Raw genomic sequence first — 7,025 nt, 5'->3', positions numbered from 1 at the left:
GCATGCTGACTGCAGGAATGTCCACCAGAGCCTTTGTCAGATAATGTCATGTTAATTTCTCTACCATAAGCCGCCTCCAATGTCATTTTAGAGAATTTGGCAGTACGTCTAACTGGCCTCACAACTGTAGACCACGTGAATGGCGTTGTATGGGCTAGGGGTTTGTTGATTTCAACATTGTGAACTGAGTGACCCATGGTGGGGTTATGGCATGGGTAGGCATAAGCTACGGACAATGAACACAATTGCATTTTATAGATGGCAATTTCAATGCACAGAGATACCGTGACCCAATCCTGTGGCCCATGGTCGTTTCATTCATCCGCCGCCATGTCACAAGGATTTGTACACAAATTCCTGGAAGCGGAAAATGTCCCAGTTCTTCCATGGCCTGCATACTCACTAGACATGTCACCCATTGAGCATGTTTGGGATGCTCTGTTCCAATTCCCCAAAATATCGAGGAACTTCTCACAGCCATTGAAGAGGAGTGGGACAGCATTCATCAGGCCACAATCAACAGCCTGATGAACTCTATTTGAAGGAGATGCATGAGGTAAATATATATCTAATATATTTTTGTTTAGTATAGACACACTGCTGTCATACAGAACAAGAACAGATGAATTACTCACACTCCTGTTGGCATCGTCATGTTTGAATTTCATATATTTTTTTACATAGTTCATTTACATTTTCTGGTTTATACGTGGGATCCCAGTCCCACTGAGATTTAAATTCCCTTCTCATAAATCTGTTTTTACATTCAAGATGCACAAAGCCTCTCGCAAAACAGGTTGTTGTTGTTGGTTTCCAGAAACAGAGGGCAGTTTGGTCCATCTTTAAATCAACTTTATTTATAGAGCTCATTTCTTACAGAAATTGCTTTTAGGGCAGCAGCCTCTAAGGTGCAGAGTTGAGTTACTTGGAGGTAGCCGGCTAGTGATGACTATTTAACAGTCTGATGGCCTTGAGATAGATTCTGTTTTTCAGTCTCTCGGTCCAAGTTTTGATGCACCTCTACTGACCTCACCTTCTGGATGATAACGGGGTGAACAGGCCATGGCTCGGGTGGTTGATGTCCTTGATGATCTTTTTGACCTTCCTGTGACATTGGATGCTGTAAGTGTCCTGGAGGGCAGGCAGTGTTCCCCCAGTGATGCGCTGGGCAGTTACCATACCAGGCGGTGATACATTCCGAAAGGAGGCTCTCAATTGTGCATCTGTAGAAGTATGTGAGGGTCTTAGGGGTCAAATTTCTTCAGCCTCTTGAGGATAAAGATGCGCTGTTGCGCCTTCTTCACCACACCGTCTGTGTGGGTGGACCATTTCAGAGTGTCAGTGATGTGTACACCGAGGCACTTTCCACGTTCACTTCCACGTTCTCCACTGCTGTAATATTCAATGTTTTTCAGAAACTTGTCTGGCGGGCGATATGGACATAATACTCACAGGGTTTCTCCTTCGTCGAGACCGGAAAAGTGGACTTGTGCAAAACCAAATGGGGATGGATGTGCCTCTTTTGTAAACAACAACTGATGCAACGCTTCAAGTGTGAAGGAAGTCTCTAGCTTTTGCTCACCCAAACTAGAATACTTCATGTTCAATTGTAGACCATTTTATCTACCATTAGAATCACATGAAGCAGGAACTCGACAAACTGTACAGGGCCATAAACAAACAAGAAAACGCTCACCCAGTTTCTAGAGGTCGGAGCCTCAGGCATGAAAGCCCCTGCTGTCCCGGACGACTGTGTAATCGCTCCATGGATGAAGTGAGTTAGGCTTTTATCCCTGCTGGATGAAGACTTTTAAAAAGGTAAACATTCGCAAGGCCGCTGGACCAGACAGAATACCAGGGGGCGTTCTCAGAGCATGCGCAGACCAGATGGCAAGTGTCTTCACGCACATTTTCAACATCTCCTTGTCCCAGTCTGTAATCCTAACATGTTTCAAGCAGACCACCATTGTCCCTATTCTTAAGAACTCAAAGGTAACCAGATAACACAATCTCTATTACACTTACACTGCTATCTCCCATCTGGACAAGAGGAACACCTATGTGAGAATGCTGTTTATTTGCTATAGCTCTGTGTTCAATACCATAGTGCCCTCCAAGCTCATCACCATGCTCAGGTCCCTAGGACTGAACACCTCCCTCTGCACCTGGATCCTGGACTTTCTGACAGGCCGCCACCAGGTGGTGAGGGTAGCTAACCACACATCTGCCACGCTGTCCCTCAACACAGGGGTCCCTCAGGGGTGTGTGATTAGTCCCCTCCTGTACTCCTTGTTCAACCACGACTATGTGACCATGCACGACCCCAACTGTGGTAGGTCAAATTCACAGACGACAATAAAGCAGCCTACAGGGAGGAGGTCAGTGAGGTGCCAGGACAACAACCTCTCCCTCAACATCAGCAAGACAAAGGAGCTGATTGTGAACTACAGGAAATGGAAGGGCGAGCATGCCCCAATCCTAGAGCTTCAAGTTTCTCTGTGTCCAAATCAACATGGTCCTCTCACACCAGCACTTAACATGGTCCCCTCACACCAGCACAATCATGAAGAAGGTGTGACAGCGTCTCTCAGTAGGTAAAAATATTTGGCATGTCCCCTACGATCCACAAAAAACTCTACAACTGCACCATTGAGAGCATCTTGACTGGTTGCATCACCGCTTGGTATGGCAACTACACTGCCCTCAATTGCAAGGTACTACAGAGGGTGGTGAGGATGGCCCAGTGTATCCCTTGAGCCGAGCTCCCTTCAATCCAGGACCTCTATACCAGGCGGTGTCAGAGGAAGGCCATGGGAAATTTGTCAAAGGCCCCAGCCACCCTAGTCATAGACTGTTCTCACAGCTACCGCACGGCAAGCTTTACTGGAGCGCCAAGTCTAGGACCAAAAGGCCCCTGAACAGCTTCTACCCCCAAGCTATAAGACTGCTGAACAATTAATCAAATGGCTACACACACACACACACACACACACACACACACTCATGCATATTGATGTCGCACGCACGCATGCCCGCACACACACACACACACACAAACACGCAAAACACACAAAACACACACATGCATATTGATGTCGCACGCACGCATGCACGCCCGCACACACACACACACACACACACACACACACACACTCTTCACATACAATGCTGGTATCCTGATTTCCTAGTCACCTTTGACCTTGCCCGCATCTACATCTACACCTACATATTACCTCAACCACCTCATACTCATTGACTGGGTACCGGTCAGTGGTATAAATAAAGTACTTCAGTAAAAATACTTTAAAGTACTACATAAGTCGTTTTTTGGGGTATATGTACTTTATTGTTGACTACTTTTACTTTACTACATTCCTGAAGAAAATGATGTACTTTTTACTTCATACATTTTCCCTGACACCCAAAAGTACTCATTACATTTTGAATGCTTAGCAGGACAGGAAAATTGTCAAATTCACACACTTATCAACAGAACACCTGGTCTTCCCTACTGCCTCTAATCTGACGGACTCAATAAACACAAATGCATAATTTGTAAATAATGTCGGAGCGTCGGAGGGTCGGAGCGTCGGAGCGTCTGAGGGTCTGAGCGTCTGAGGGTCTGAGGGTCTGAGCGTCTGAGCGTCGGAGCGTCTGAGGGTCTGAGCGTCTGATCGTCTGATAGTCTGAGCGTCTGAGCTTCTGAGGGTCTGAGCGTCTGAGCGTCGGAGGGTCTGAGCGCCTGATCGTCTGATCGTCGGAGCGTCTGAGGGTCTGAGCGTCTGATCGTCTGAGCGTCTGAGCTTCTGAGGGTCTGAGCGTCTGAGCGTCGGAGGGTCTGAGCGTCTGATCGTCTGATCGTCTGAGCGTCTGAGCTTCTGAGGGTCTGAGCGTCTGAGCGTCGGAGCGTCTGAGGGTCTGAGCGTCTGATCGTCTGAGCGTCTGAGCGTTGGAGGGTCTGAGCGTCTGAGCGTCTGAGCGTCTGAGCGTCTGAGCGTCGGAGCGTCTGAGGGTCTGAGCGTCTGAGCGTCTGAGCGTCTGATCGTCTGAGCGTCTGAGCGTCGGAGCGTCTGAGCGTCGGAGCGTCGGAGCGTCGGAGCGTCGGAGCGTCTGAGCGTCTGAGCGTTGGAGGGTCTGAGCTTCTGAGTGTCGGAGCGTCTGAGCGTCGGAGCGTCGGAGCGTCGGAGCGTCGGAGCGTCTGAGCGTCTGAGCGTCAGACACTCAGACGCTCCGACATTATTTACAAATTCTGCATTTGTGTCTATTGAGTCCGTTGAGTCTGTTTATTGAGCGTCTGAGCGTCTGAGCGTCTGAGCGTCTGAGCGTCTGAGCGTCTGAGCGTCGGAGCGTCGGAGCGTCGGAGCGTCAGAGCGTCAGAGCGTCGGAGCGTCTGAGGGTCTGAGCGTCTGAGGGTCTGAGCGTCTGAGCGTCTGAGCGTCTGAGCGTCAGAGCGTCAGAGCGTCTGAGCGTCTGAGCGTCTGAGCGTCGGAGGGTCTGAGCGTCGGAGGGTCTGAGCGTCGGAGCGTCGGAGCGTCTGAGCGTCGGAGGGTCTGAGCGTCGGAGGGTCTGAGTGTCGGAGCGTCGGAGCGTCTGAGCGTCTGAGCGTCGGAGCGTCGGAGCGTCGGAGCGTCTGAGCGTCTGAGCGTTGGAGGGTCTGAGCGTCAGAGCGTCGGAGCGTCAGAGCGTCGGAGCGTCTGCTCCTGGCTATCCATAGATTTTAAAAACAATATAAAATGTGCTGTCTGTTTATTATAAGGAATTTGAAATGATTAAAACTTTTACATTTGATACTTAAGTATATTTAAAAATCAAAACCTTTTACTGAAGTAGCATTTTACTGGGTGACTTCCACTTTTACTTGAGTAACTTTCTAGTCAGGTATCTATACTTTTACTCAGGTATGAAACAGTGGGTACTTTTTCCACCAGTGGTACTGGTCCTGGTATACACTGTAGCCTCATTATTGTTATTTATAGTCTATTTTGTATTTGTATTTGATCATTTTCTTTTAAACTCATTGTTTTTTTGTTGCTGAAAAGGGGCTCATAAGTAAGTAAGCATTTCACGGCAAAGTTATTCGGTATTCGGTTACAAATAATATTTGATTTGATTTCTACCGCCCCCACTCTTATAACAAAAAGTCACATGTTTCATCCCAAACGGCACCCTATTCCCTATATAGACCACTACTTTTTACCAGAGCTCAATGGGCCCTGGTTGAAAATAGTGCACTAAATATGGAATTGAGTGCTATTTGGGACTCAATCCAGAGACAAGCCGTTGGTTGAAGAGATTAAAGCAGAAATATTCCTTCAGAAGAATGGTAAACGGACAGACACAAGCGTTTTTTGTGTGTGTGTGTGTGCGTGCATGTGATACCTCTTGTGTGTGTGTATATAATTGTGTATGTGTGTGATACCACTCTTTGTGTGTGTGTGTTTGCGTGTGTTTCTGTGCGTGTGTGTGTGTGTGTATGTCTTTGTGTGTGTGTGTGTGTGTGTATGTCTGTCTGTGTGTGTGTGTGTGTGTGTGTGTGTGTGTGTGTGTGTGTCGATGTGTGGGTGTATGTCTCTTTGTGTTTGTGTGTGTGTGTCTCTTTGTGTGTGTAAGTATAAATGTCTCTGTGTGTCTCTCTCTCTCTCTCTCTGTGTGTGTGTGTGTGTGTGTTTGACTTTCTGTGTGAATGTCTCTGTATGTGTGTGTGTGTTTGTGTATGTCTCTGTGTGTGTGTGTGTCTGTGTGTGTGTATGTCTCTTTGTGTGTGTGTGTGTGTGTGTGTATGTCTCTGTGTCTCTGTATCTCTGTGTGTGATAGCACTCAGAGAGGTCTAGTAAAGGACCTGTACTGAAACCCATATGGCCCCATTTCCTTCATCCTGGTCCCAAAATAGTGAACTATATAAGGGATACGGTGCCATTTGGGAGCCACGATATGGAGGATGCTACCGGCTGCTGACTGCCGACTGTTGCCTACTGCTGACTGCCTACTGTTGACAAGTGCTGACTGTTGCTGACTGCTGCCTACTGCTAACTGCTGACTGTTGCTGACTGCTGCTGACTGTTGCTGACTGCTGCTGACTGCTGCTGACTGCTGCTGACTGCTGTTTACTGTTGCTGACTGCTGCTGACTGCTGTTTACTGTTGCTGACTGCTGTTTACTGTTGCTGACTGCTATTTACTGCTGCTGACTGCTGCTGCCTGCTGACTGCTGTTTACTGTTGCTGACTGCTGCTGACTGCTGTTTACTGTTGCTGACTGCTGTTTACTGTTGCTGACTGCTGTTTACTGCTGCTGACTGCTGTTTACTGCTGCTGACTGCTGTTTACTGCTGCTGACTGCTGTTTACTGCTGCTGACTGCTATTTACTGCTGTTGACTGCTGTTTACTGTTGCTGACTGCTGCCTGTTGACTGCTGTTTACTGTTGCTGACTGCTGTTTACTGTTGCTGACTGCTGTTTACTGCTGCTGACTACTGTTTACTGCTGCTGACTGCTGTTTACTGTTGCTGACTGCTGTTGACTGCTGCTGACTGCTGCTGCCTGCTGACTGCTGTTTACTGTTGCTGACTGCTGTTTACTGTTGCTGACTGCTGTTTACTGTTGCTGACTGCTGTTTACTGCTGCTGACTGCTGTTTACTGCTGCTGACTGCTGTTTACAGCTGCTGACTGCTGTTTACTGCTGCTGACTGCTGTTTACTGTTGCTGACTGCTGCCTGTTGACTGCTGCCTGTTGACTGCTGTTTACTGTTGCTGACTGCGGTTTACTGTTGATGACTGCTGTTTACTGCTGCTGACTGCTGTTTACTGCTGCTGACTGCTGTTTACTGCTGCTGACTGCTGCTGCCTGCTGACTGCTGTTGACTGTTGCTGACTGCTGTTTACTGCTGCTGACTGCTGTTTACTGCTGCTGACTGCTGTTTACTGTTGTTGACTGCTGTTTACTGCTGCTGACTGAAGCTGCCTGCTGACTGCTGTTGACTGTTGCTGACTGCTGCCTGTTGACTGCTGCCTGTTGACTGCTGCTGC

The 7,025-nt window shown here is 48.1% G+C and overlaps 1 pseudogene; it reads right to left on the bottom strand.

The window, feature by feature from the left end:
• Positions 1 to 3,531: 3,531 nt before the first annotated feature.
• On the bottom strand, positions 3,532 to 5,855 carry LOC139412697 (trichohyalin-like; annotated as a pseudogene).
• Positions 5,856 to 7,025: the final 1,170 nt, after the last annotated feature.

The sequence above is a fragment of the Oncorhynchus clarkii genome, chromosome 7, assembly GCF_045791955.1.
Source record: "Oncorhynchus clarkii lewisi isolate Uvic-CL-2024 chromosome 7, UVic_Ocla_1.0, whole genome shotgun sequence".
Taxonomy (NCBI): domain Eukaryota; kingdom Metazoa; phylum Chordata; class Actinopteri; order Salmoniformes; family Salmonidae; genus Oncorhynchus; species Oncorhynchus clarkii.
Note: the sequence above shows the minus strand (reverse complement) of the source record. Positions and strands in the feature narration are given on the sequence as shown.